At 37.5% G+C, this 13,565-nt stretch overlaps 1 pseudogene; it reads right to left on the bottom strand.

Annotated features, from left to right (window-relative positions):
• Nucleotides 1-768: 768 nt before the first annotated feature.
• LOC113930352 lies at nt 769-2,435 on the bottom strand (annotated as a pseudogene).
• Nucleotides 2,436-13,565: the final 11,130 nt, after the last annotated feature.

The raw sequence follows: 13,565 nt of genomic DNA, 5'->3' as shown, positions 1-13,565 counted from the left end.
CTAAATAAATATTAACGGAATTGAATTATATTGCTATTATTTCTGAAGTAAAGAAAGGGCTCTCTTTTCCCCTATTAATGACTAAAAAGACTTGCTTGCAGCACAATGACCAGTGCTGCTACTTGAGTAGTGTGTTGTATCATTTGTAAATAAGTTTTTAGAATTTATTTTTTATTTTTTTCTTAAGATTTTATTTATTTATTTGTCAGAGAGAGACAGTGAGAGAGGGAAAGCAAGCAGGGGGAGTGGGAGAGGGAGAAGCAGGCTTTCTGAGGAGCAGGGAGACTGATGTGGGGCTCGATCCCAGGACCCTGGGATCATGACCTGAGCCGAAGGCAGACGCTTAACGACTGAGCCACCCAGGCGCCCCAGGTTTTTAGAATTTAAAAACTAGAAAATTCAGGATGGGTCAGAATTCACCTGAGTCAAAAATGAGGTAGGCAATATTAGTCAGTGATGTCTCCGCTAATCTTTCTAAATCGTCATGGTCATATCATCATGAGTTATATTGAATGGGTTATACTCATCAGAGTAAAATCAGAAAACACTTTTTTTCCACTGCCTTTTTTTTTTTTTTATCGTGCTGTATGACCTTTAATTAAGTATAAAGACTTCCAATCACGTCACCTAGGGACCATTTTACCTGCTGTTTTGTTTGGCCGCCAGTCTCTTGTCTCTCTATTCAGCAATGGTGAGGCGGATACCCTTTCAACGGGGAAGAGAAATCCACGGTTTGTTGCCTTTGCCAATAACAAAAATGTTGGAGAATCAGGTGGCAAAGCTGTTGCCATTGGCATCTTTCATGTGAACCACATCAAACGAACCAGGGTGTCTCTCTCTGTTGGCAATAACACCAGTTCTTCCCAGGTTAGCACCCCCAGTCACCATACACAGATTACCAGTATCAAACTTGATGAAATCAGTCATCTTTCCAGTCTCCAAATCAATCTGAATGGTGTCCTTCACCTCGATGAGGGGAATCAGGACGGCGGACGGTGCGTGCATCATGAGTCACCAGATGAGGGATTCCTTTTGTCCCCATAAAGATCTTTCGCACTTTGCACAACTTATACTTGGCCTCCTCAGGTATAATCCGATGAACAGCAAAGCAACCCTTGGTGTCATAGATCAGACGGAAATTCTCCCTGGTCTTGTCAATGCTGATGACATCCATAAAACCAGCAGGGTAGGTTATATCAGTTCGGACCTTGCCATCAACCGTAATAAAATGCTGCATACAGATCTTCTTGACTTCATCTCCTGTGAGGGCATACGTAAGTCTGTTCCTTGGGAAAATGATGAGAGGGAGACATTCTCTCAGCTTATGGGGACCAGCAGATGGGCGAGGAGCAAACATACCGGTCAGTTTATCCACTGATCCAATGCTTTGGAGCTGCTACACGCTTCAGATGCTTCTTGGGACCACAAGCCAGCCATGGCTGCGCTAGGCACGAAAAGAGGACTGCCTCCTTCTAGTACCCGAGAAAAGAGGCTTCACTGCCCTTTCAAACCCACTCTGTGTACTGGTTCTCTCTATCTTGTGGTAAAACTTCAGAAAGTCCCACAAAAGTTTTTGGTAACTCCTAAGTAATAGAATGTCTTTCAAGTACTTTCAATTCCTGGAAAATACCACTTCAGCAATTAAATGTCCACTCTAGTGTGATAAACACATAAACGATGATCTTATCCTATGGAAATATTTTTCCTCCTCCTGTTCAGTTCTGCCTAGATCCTTAAAGCCTGCAATCTAGCAGGATGTCCCCTTTATCTTTCACTACCCTTTTATTTCCCCGTTCACCCCACCCCATCTCAACCACCCCCCTGCTAGAGTAACTGACTCTAGGTCTCTAGAGTCAGAAGAATAAAGAAAGAGAAGGGCGCCTGGGTGGCTCAGTCATTAAGCATCTGCCTTCGGCTCAGGTCATGATCCCAGGGTCCCGGGATCGAGTCCCGCATCAGGCTCCCTGCTCCTTGGGAACCTGCTTCTCCCTCTGCCTCTCATGAATAAGTAAATAAAATCTTTAAAAAAAAAAAAAAAAGAAAAGAAACCTAAACCAAAATGAAAACAAAAAGTAAAAAAACAAAATTCTATTTCTTGAGTAGTCTAGAGAGAATCCCAGGGTTATCCACAATGGCTGTTTTGCAGTGTTAAGTTTGCTTTCCTATGGGAGTTTTGTGGATTCCTCAGATACACCCATTAGAAACTTCCAGTTATATTTTTCAAAGTATGGACAGTGCCTTTTCTCCACCTGATCTCTTAGCCCTTCAACCCATAGCCCCTGCATATTGGGAGGTTTATGATATACTGACTTTACATCGGGGACCCCTTGCTTCTCCAGGCAGTTCTCTTGGGAGGGATCCGAACTAGCATGACACCAGTTTTCTCCGACATTTTCCACATCTGAGAACCCACTCAGGCATCCTGGCCCTGCCATTGCTGGAATGTTGTTGCCTCTCAAAGCAATCTTCCTTCTTTCCTTTTACTAAATCCTTTCAGACCTTCTAGCTATTTTTTTCTAATCCCAGTATTTATGATCCCCAGGTTCTGGGGACTGTCACAGGTAAGGTTCCCTATATGGTCTCTCAAAGCCCCTTCTCTCACTTAGCTTAAGGTGAGATGGATGCACCCTCTCTCTCCCCCTGTGGGAGATGGGCATAAACAACAGCACACGGATAACTCCCCAAGCAAACAGTCACCCCCACTCATCAGCTACAATCTTTGTATACCTTTGGGATATATGGCACAATTCCTTGGTTCTTGACCTTTGGGTGCCCAAACAAAACCGTCCAAAAGCATCCCATTATACTGAAATGTCTTTTCCCTACTCTGTCCCTCGGGGAGGAGTTAAGGTGTAAGCTGCAATTACTGGCAAAATTTAATATTGGGCATTTAATCTTAAGAAATAATGCTGATGATGGTTTTAAATAATAGTAGAAGCTCTCATCTATTTTAAAAACTTTATTTTTTAGAGCAGTTTTAGGTTCCTAGTAAAATTAAGGGGAAGGTATAGAGATTTCCCATATATCTCCTGCCCTCACATTTATTTAAAAATTTTTAGTGTTTATTGATTCAGGCAGATGGAGTCATAGTTAAGAGTCCTTGATTCATTCTACTTGGTGCTAATGGGTAGGTATGAATATAAGGGAATGGTGTCTGGCAAGTGGTCCATTTTACAGGACACATGATTACTGCCTTGTTCATCAGGGCTTACGGCACCATGTCACCATTCCACTGGAGATGGTTTGCCTTTCTGTTTTGACATTCATTTTGTTTCCTTGGCACTTCTCTGAATTTGGTGCTGAGCTTCACACTAATCACAGCATCTACCTATTGACTGATGGTCCCGCTACTGAAATACAAATGGGAACATAATGTAACAATATCAGATGATCCTATTTCTAATGTCCATGTGCATTTCAGTTTTGCAACATCAATGATACATATTTAATGCTGAAATTTAAAGAAATAATTTGTAGCATCTGAAAGAAACACACACCTCTTTGTAAATAATGATTCCTTGCTGATTCAATGAAACTGAAAATTAGACACACTGAAATAACTCAGTGCATACAGATTTAAGACTTGAGCACCTCACATTAACTTTAAGAATACATAAAATTACTAAAAGGCCATCCAATGTCCCAAGCATTTATTGAATATTCTTTACCTTAGCAAACTATTACAAAATCAGCTCTTAAATTTCATTCAGAAAGTGAAGGGCATCTTTAGATGGTACATAAAATTAAACAGAAATGTTACCAAATATGCTGAAGTCTGTGCTTCTCTCAAAAAAAAAAAAAAAGGCAAAACAGCAGCATCTTTCATTCATAAGAACTACAGTTATTATGTCATTAAAAGTGTCTAAATAGGCATAAGGTAAATGGTAATACTTTATTCTGTAGAGCAGTAGTTCTTTGAACAGACAGTTCAAAATGCCCCAATTGCCAGATTTTGCTAAGACTGTAGCCGAGTAGAAGTATTTAGTTCTGTTAGAAATTCTACTTAAGGTTACAAAATGATCTGTTGTTGCTCTCAGAACCACTAGGTGATTCCATGATGACAAAATTTCCATTAGCAATCCAATGTAGCAATTGAAGCAAAGGGTCCCAAGGAATCACATAGAAGACACTATCATGACAGCCATGACCTATTGAAAAAGAAACTGCCACTAACGTGTGAGAAAATGTTAATCAGTGAAAAATCTTAACTGTGGAGTTAATGCTAAAAGTGTTAATGCATACACAATGCAATGAGCTACTGGGAACAGAAGGATGAGTATTTAATAGCAAGCACTGGCAAGCACTACAGAGGCCCCTTATTCACATGAGCAGGTGTCTATTTATTAAATGGAAAATAATTTTTTACTTTCACCACATTTAAAACAAATCATCACATGTTATGAATTTTCAAACACAGACTAGGGTTTTTGCTTTTGTGTTTTTAGCATGGCACCACACAACCATCTGTGGTTAGGGAAATAAATTTCTCCAAACTGTGATTGACTGTATGGTACCTTGTGCTCTTGGGTGAGTTCACAGAAGGCTCAGGCCAAAGACATTTCAGTCAGTTCTCAGTTCTGCCAGATCAAATGCTGATGTTATGCAGTCCCCACCTCATCCATCTCCCATGACTATTTGAGGCTGACATTTTAACAATTCGTTTTCCTTGTATGGAAGTAAACAGTGTGCTTAAAATAACTGTAGGTCTAGGAGTTACTGTTTAACACTCCAAGCTATCTTTTTCTTCTTCTTCTTTTTTTTTTTTTTTTTTGGATCTACTCCCCAACACTTTTGCTTAAGAGATTTCCTCTAAGCTTTCGCATCCCCGTTGACCATCTCTATTCTCTAGATTTCTTTAGTGTTTTCCATTCCTGCCACTTGCTTTAGAGACTTAACAAATCTATAGCCCTAATAGATCACTTAGCTGTTTACCGTGTATAGTTAGGTCCTTGACTGGATTGCAGACAGCAGAGACTATAGATTAAGGCATTTTGTATCCATCTCCACAATTTGAAGTGTTACTCAAAATAAACCTGAGATCAGGATTTTTGATGCAATTGTTTTTAATAGTCACTTCCTCAGCCTGTCGTTTTCTTTTTTGGACACATTATCTCTTCATTTATCTTCTATAAGAGCCTAATTTTACCACTTCATCCTTTTTTTTTTTTTTTTTTTTGCTCCTTTATGGAATTATCCTCTCCAACTTCTCACTCTGTATATTCATCCAAGAGTCTTTCCTTGGCCTTCATCAAATGACTCCCAAACCCATCTCAATAACTTCAACCTCATTCCCACTTTTCAGAATGTTCCCACATGGCTCCATCTCCAATTTAACATGGTCAAAATGGAGCTCATTATCTTAACCACCAAGTCAATTCCTTTCTTTCACTCTTTACAGGGACTCAGTTCAGATATCTTAAAAATATCTTTGACTATCCTTCATATTCTGCATTCAATCAGTGGTGATGCTCCACAGATCTGGACTTAAAACCACACCCACATTTGTTCTCTGTTCTCCATCTCCAATGCCACCATGGCCCCACATCACTTTATGTTCACTTATTCAATAGTTGTTGCTCTGCTTACTACACCACCCCCATCTAATTCCTCCTTCATATAGCCAGTGGACTAGTTACTCTAAAATGCGACTGATCCTGTGCCTTCCTAATAAGTAGTTGAAAAAGAAAGTACTCTTCAGTGATTTCCATAATCTCCATAATATTTAAAATCTAATCTTTCACTACTTCCCGTATTTATGAAATATCCTAATCTGTATTCTGAGCTGCCACTTAAATATGATGCAAGTTTACTCACCTCCTGCTCTTTGCTTATATTGACTTTTCTACCTCAAATGATTTCTATGTAATCTGCACATGTCAAAATCCCAGGCAGCTTTCCTCTGATTCTCACGTTCTTTGTCCCCTCCATTTTAGCACTCATTATATTTTCTCTATATCATATTTTCCAGGTGAATAATTTATACTGGGTTTTTCTTTTTCTGATAGAGATGCTTGGGGACAGGGATAAGCTTACTCATTTTTCTAGACCCTAAGGACCTTGCATAGTTCCTCATATTGGAAGATTTTATTATGTTGAAACAGAGGATACTGAAAATATACTAGAAAAGTGGATGATAAATATCTTATACTTCAAAAGGTAAATGAAAGTCTTTTTCTCAGAAGGAAGAGTCAGAGGGGGAAATCAGAAGGCATAGGGATATAAAGTTGGAGAGCATCACTTGGCCTTCCAAACTGGAAGTGCAGCTAAAACAATTACACCACTGTGTATTTAGGGCAAGCGAGACCCTGTGAGAAAAAGATGTAGCAACAGTAGGTTTCCTAGATGTGGATAGTGCTTGGCTCCTGAGAACACACTTGTGACCAAGAATTCCTGAGTTTTTAATCATTACAGTTATTCCTTCTAAGCAGTCATATCTTGGCATACAGCTCTAATCCTGGCTGTTTCTAAGCAAAAATAGATTCCAGTCCAAAAAATCTCTGCAAAAAAGGATACCTCTGTAGTGTTTTATCCCCTGTGACCTTTAGGGAATTAGACTAGTGGCTTCAAGCAACCCTTCTTCTCCTTGAGAACTGTGTGGTCTGACTTCATTTAATAAGAATATCAATGAGCCCCTTATTTTAAGGGAACATTTAAACTCATTCTTCTACAATTATTCTGATAAGAAAAAATAATATTTCCCCTTCTGTCATGATTTTTTCCCCCCAGATACTGCCATGAATTTTGAAACATGACCATAGGTTAAGATAGATTATCAGCAGCAAAACCACTGGTAATATTTTAGTGGCTGACTGAGAATAAGGAGGGGGTGCTGGGAGACAGAGAAAGAGGTGGAGGGGAGAGAGAGAGAGAAAGAATGAGAGACAGAATGAATACTGCCACATCTGGGGCAAAAGTGGTTCTCAAGGTTGAATATGCAAAGTAGGGGTGCCTGGGTGGCGCAGTCAGTTAAACATCAGACTCTTGGTTTCAGCTTGGGTCCTGATCTCAGGGTCAAGAGATGGAGCCCCACACGAGGCACCTTGCTCAGCTTGGAGTTTGCTTGAGATTCCTTCCCTTCCCTACCCCTCTGCTCCTCCCACTGCTCACATTCTCTCTCTCTCTCAAGTAAATAAATGAATAAAATCTTAAAAAAAAAAAAGAATATGCGAAGTAATGCACTGATAAGTTTGTTAAAGAGGAGATTACCAGGTAATAAATAAGCCCAAGAATTCTAATTTAGGCCATTTTGGGTAAAGCCTCAAATTCCATTCTAACAGGCATTCTTAGGTGATTCTATGCCTAAGGTTTGGGTTCATATTTTCTTCTAAGATTTTTATTTATTTATATATTTATTTGAGAGAGGGAGAGAGCGTGAGCATGGGAAGGAGCAGAAGGAGAGGGAGAAAGAGAATCTTAAGCAGGCTCCACGCCCAGCGCAGAGCCTGATGTGGGACATTTCGCCACCTTGAGATCGTGACCTGAGCCGAAATCAAGAGTTGGGTGCTTAATTGACTGAGCCACCTAGGTGCCCCTCGGTTCATATTTTGAGTTAAATAGGTTCTGGCTTTGCACTAATCTCATATTAACACCTACTAAGGTCAACGAAGCATATGTAAATAACAGAAACCATTCCATTTACATGAAGATACATATTAGGTTTAATTTTTTAAGCTGGACTCCACTGAATATACTGATGCCATATATTAAAAATTCCCAAACTTCCAGGTTGGCAAACATATGCAAAACTGGGGATAGTGGAAACCTCAAAGGCAGTGTGGAAACTGTGCCCTGGCCCATATATCTCTCCCTGTGCATCTCCTCCATCTGGCTGTTCCTGAGTTAAATCCTTTTATAATAAACTGATGATCTAATAAAAAAAAAAAAATCCCTTCATTTTTGTATGCTAAGGCACAGTGATTTTTCTAAATGTTCTATGTGGTTATACTCTGAAATGAGCAAGAAATATGGCTGGTGTTGGCCACAGACCTGATTGGGGGTCTTTTACTTTGTCATTGGGACTATATTTGGTTTTTGGTTGTGGAGAAATGTTCATAACCAATTTGAATGTCATTCCATAACATTTTTAAGTGTCCACTGAACGAAAATTTTGAGCTATCTAATCATTTTATTTTGTATTATGATCCAGAGTGGCTCCAGCTGGCATCTTGCAACATAGCTGGGGTCTTTAATTAGTACATAGTTAAATGTATTTTAATGACACATATAATGAAATTAATATTATAAAATGTAACTGCAATAGTTCTGGTTGCGAACAAATTTTACCTAATATATACTACATGGCCTCTGTCAAAATAAAGCATTTGACAAGAGTGAAGTAAGAGTGAAAGAAAGAGACAGAGAGAGAGAGAGATTAAGATTTGTTCAAACTCTAAAGAAAGGGTCAGAGAGTTATTTTATTTCTATCTCTAGGTGGTAAAGTATAGATTTACCTCTTATTACATGTACTTACTTTTCTACAAAATTTATAATGATTCCATTTTTGGGAGGACAGTCATATTGTAAGTATACAGAGATGCTGTCAATGGGTCCGGTAAAGATTAGTCATCCTAATTTTATGTTGGCTCTTTTTATATATAAATCCACATTTTCAATTTTTCAATATCAGCATTTTAAAATCTAAACTTGTTTGTAATATTATCCTGTATTTCCTGCCATTTAAAGATATTCTTAATAATGATGAACCATAATTTCATCATGGTGATGCCACCTTCCAAATTTACCTGTATGGCTTAGTGCAGCACATGACATGTCAAATTTTACTCCAGTTTCTCTTCATCAAAGACCATGTGCTGGTGCAGCATCTTGCCAAATAATCTCAACATGTTTGATGCTTGTTATTCTCACAGTATTTTTTAAATGAGAGACACCCAAGATATGTGAAATTGGTCTTTAACATTCTCTCTCTCGCTCGCTCTCTTTATTGAGGTAAAATTCACCTCACTTAAATCAACGGTTTTAATCATTTTAAAGGGCAAGGTTAGTGGATTTTAGTTGTGCAACCATCATTGCCATCCAATTCAAGAGTATTTACATCACCCAGAAAAAATAACCCATACTCATTCAACAGTCACTCCCCATTCTTCCCCTCCCCTCAGCTCCTTATAACCACTAATCTGTATTCAATATCTATGAATTTGCCTCTTATGGCCATTTCATAGAAATGAAATCATAAATTATGTATCTTTTGATGTTCTAGATTCTCTCACTTAGCATAATATTTCCAAGGTTGACCCATGCTGTGGTATCTATCAGTACTTCATTCCTTTATATGGTTAAATAATATTCTACTATATGAATATGCCATGTTTTGTTTATCTATCAGTTGGCTATTTTTACTGCTTGGCTATTACAAATAATGCTGCTCTGAACATTTGTGTACAACTTTTTGTTTGAACTCCTGTTTTTAATTCTCTTGGGTATATACCTAAGAGTGGAATTTCTCAGTCTTATGGTAATCCTATGGTTAACTTTTTGAGGCAATTCCAAAATTTACAGACTACTTCACCATATTACATTCACACTGGCAATGTAGGAGAGTTCCAACTTCTCTACATCCTCACCAGTACTTGTTACTTTTTGTTTTTAACTGTTGTAGCCATTTTAATGGGTGTGAAGTGGGATCTCATTGTGGTTTTGATTATTTGATTTTCCCCAGTGACAAATGCTGCTGAGAATCTTTTTATGTGTTTTTTGGCAATTTGTATATTTTTTTGGGAGAAATGTCTATTCAAGTCCTCTGCTCATTTTTAAATGGTATATTTGTCTTTTAAAAACACCTTTATTGAGGACTGAGGTATAACTGATATACAAAACCCACAGATATTTAATGTTTACAATTTGATGAGTTTTGGCATACACATACACCCATGACACCATCACCACAATCAAGGTAATAGACACATCACCTCCAAAAGTGTCCCTTTGGGGTTTTGGGGGTTTGGGGGGTAATCATAAGAATACTTAACATGATATCCACCCTCTTAATAAATCTTAAGTGTACAATACAGTATTGTTGACTGTAGGACTGTGCTGTACAGATCTCTGGAACTAATTTATCTCACACAACTGAAACCTTTCACAGGCATACCTTGGAGACATTGTGGATTTGGTTCCAGACCCCTGCAATAAAGCGAATATCAAAATAAAGTAAGCCAAATGAATTTTTTTGCTTTTTCAATGCATATAAAAGTTATGTTTACACTATGCTATAGTCTATTAAGGGTACAATGGCATTATGTTTAAAAGACATTGTAATATCTTAATTAAAAACTATTGCTAAAAATGCTATCATCTGAGCTTTCAGTGAATTGTAATCACTGATCACAGATCACCACAACAAATATAAAAATAAGGAAGAAATTTGAAATATTGTGAAAATTATCAAGTGTGATACAGAGACATGAAGTGAGCAAATGCTGTTGGAAAATGGAAATGATAAACTTGGAAATGATAAATGGAAATGATAAACTTGCTCTATGCAGGGTTGCCACAAATCTTCAATTTGTAAAAGCACAATATCTACAAAGTACAATAAAACAAGGTATTGCTGTAAAAATTGAAAAATAGTTATCCATTTCTCCCTCAATTCCTCTCTACCCCAGCCCCTGGTAATCACTATTCTAATTTCTGCTTGTATGGGTTTGACTATTTTAGGAAACTCAGGTGAGTAGATTCATGTAGTATTTGTCCCTCTGTGACTGGCCTTTATTGTTGAATTGGAAGTGTTCTTTATATATTCTGAATACCACATCATTATCAAATATAATACTTGCAAAGATTTTCTCCCGTTCTGTGGATTGTCTTTTCATTCTCTTGATAAACATCCTTTAATATGCAAAATGTTTGATTTTGATGAAATTCATTTTATCTATTTTTCTTTAGTTGACTGTGCTTTTAGTGTGATATCTAAGAATCCTTTGTTAAATCCATTGCCATGAATGTTAACTTCTGTTCTTTAAGAGCTTAAGAGTTCTAGGGGCACCTGGGTGGCTCAGTCGGTTAAGCGACTGCCTTCGGTTCAGGTCATGATCCCGGGGTCCTGGGATCGAGCCCCGCATTGGGCTCCCTGCTCAGCTAGAAGCCTCCTTCTCCCTCTCCCACTCCCCCTGTTTGAGTTCCTGCTGTTGCTATCTCTATCTCTCTGTCAAATAAATAAAATCTTTAAAAAAAAGAGTTTAAGAGTTTTAGCTATTAGATTTAGATCTTTATTTTTGCTTATGGTGTGAGGGTCCAACTTCATTCTTTTCCATGTGAATATCAGTTGTCTCAGCAACATTTATTAAAAAGGCTATTCTTTCTTCATAGACTTTTCTTTCACTCTTGTTGAAAGTCAACTGACCATAGATGTATGGCTTTATTTGTGGACTCCCAATTTTATTCTATTGATCTATATGTTTACCTTATGCCAGGACCACACTGTTCCGATTATTGCAGCTTTGTGGTAAGTTTTCGAAGTATGTGTCCTCCAACATTGTTCTTCTTTTTAAAGATTATTTTGGCTATTCAGAATCCCTGGTAATTCCACTCAAACTTTAGAATCAGCTTGTCCATTTCTGGGGATTAAAAAAAAAAACAGTTGAAATTTTGGTAGAGATTGCATTGAATCTGCAAATCAGTTTTGGAGTATATTACCATTTTAACAATATTGTCTTCTAATCCATGAATATGGGATGTCTTTCCATTTATTTAATTCCTTCATTTCTTTCGACAATATTTTGTGCTTTTCAGTATACTAGTCTTACATCCTCATTGTAAATTTATTCTTAAGTATTGTATTCTTCTTGATGTTATTTTAAGTGGAATATTTTTCTTAATTTCATTTTCAAATTGTTAATTGTTAATGTATAGAAATAAAGCTGACTTTTGTATGTTGGTCTTACATACTGCAACTATGTGTATTTACCCATTATGTGTAACAACTTTTTATTATTATCTCTAATTTCTTTTTAGTGGACTCTTTAAGATTTTTTTTTCAAAGATTATATTTATTACTTGAGAGAGAGAAAGTGAGCGAGACAGAGAGAGCAAGAGCCCGGGGGTAGGGGAGAGAGGAAGAGGGAGAGGGAGAAGCAGACTCACTGCTGAGCAGGGAACCTGATGCACGACTCCATCCCAGGAACCTGGGATCATGACCTGAGCCAAAGGGAGATACTTAACTGACTGAGCCACCCAGGCACCCCAGATTTTCTTTATATAAGATCATGTCATTTACAAATAAAGATAGTTTAACTTTTTACTTTCCAATTTGGATGCCTTTTATTTCTTTTTCTTGGCTCATTTCCCTGCTGAGAACTTCTAGTACAAAGCTGAATAGAAATGGCAAGAGTGAGTGTCATTGTCTTGACTCTGATAGTAGAAGGAAAACTTTCCATCTTTCACCATTTAATATATTGTTAGCCTTGGGCTTTTTATAGATACCTTTTATCCAGTTGAGAATATTCCCTTTGTTAAACAACAAAATTCAACCAAGTAAATTTGAAGATCTAATTGGCTTTATTAAATGATTCATGAATTGGGCAGCATCCCATCTAGCAAATAGAAAGGAGCTCCATTGAGATGCAGAAAAGGAAAGGTTTGCAAGGGTAGAGAGAGGATAGAAAAAGGGAAATTATTAGTAAAGAATCTATTGTTTTAGGCAAGGTCGCTCTCCTAAGGAGAATGGAAGAGGTCTATTGGTAAATTTCCTAGTGCCGACCCGGAAATTCCAAGTTGACTGGTTAAACGTTTCATTTGGGGTAGGGGTTTGAAACTGCAGTTAGATTAGATGTTAAGTCTTGGTTTGCTGAGGTAGGGCTCTTAATAGAAGCGACTCCTTTTTGGACCTGTGGTTTTCGTATTAATGTCTTCTATTGTGTTTGTTTCTTATCAATAAAGCATGTTGAATTTTGTCAAATGGGTCTTCTGCATCAATTAAAGTGATATTTTTTCCTTTATTGTATTAATAAAGAATATTAAATTGATTGATTTTCATATGTTGATTCACCCTTATATTGTAGGGATAAATCCTGCTTTGTCATGGCATATAATCCTTTTAATATGCTGCTACACTCAGTCCACTAGGATTATGTGGAGAATGTTTGCATCTATATTCTTAAGGGATTTTGGTTTGTTTTTTTAATGATGTCTTTGTTTGGCTTTTGTAACAGGGTATTACTAGCCTCCTACATTAATGAAGTAAATATTCCACTATTATTTTGGAAGAATTTGAAAAGGATTGCTGTTAATTTTTCTAGAAATTCTTGATAGAATTGACTTGTAAAGCCATCTATCTGGTCCTGTGCTTTTCTTTGTTGGAAATTATTTGAATGCTGATTTAATCTCTTTGCTTGTTATAGGTTTATTTATATTCAGTTAGTTCAGGTTATAGCTCTATTGAGTGGAGAGATGTATCTTTGGATTTCCCTACTCCTCCATATTTGGTGACATAATGCAATGGCAAGTTTTTAAAGTTACTTTAAAAATCTGTTTTGTAGGGGTGCCTGGGTGGCTCAGTTGGTTAAGCATCTGCCTTTGGCTGGAATCATGATACCTGGGTCATGGGACTG

The sequence above is a fragment of the Zalophus californianus genome, chromosome X (assembly GCF_009762305.2).
Source record: "Zalophus californianus isolate mZalCal1 chromosome X, mZalCal1.pri.v2, whole genome shotgun sequence".
Taxonomy (NCBI): domain Eukaryota; kingdom Metazoa; phylum Chordata; class Mammalia; order Carnivora; family Otariidae; genus Zalophus; species Zalophus californianus.
Note: the sequence above shows the minus strand (reverse complement) of the source record. Positions and strands in the feature narration are given on the sequence as shown.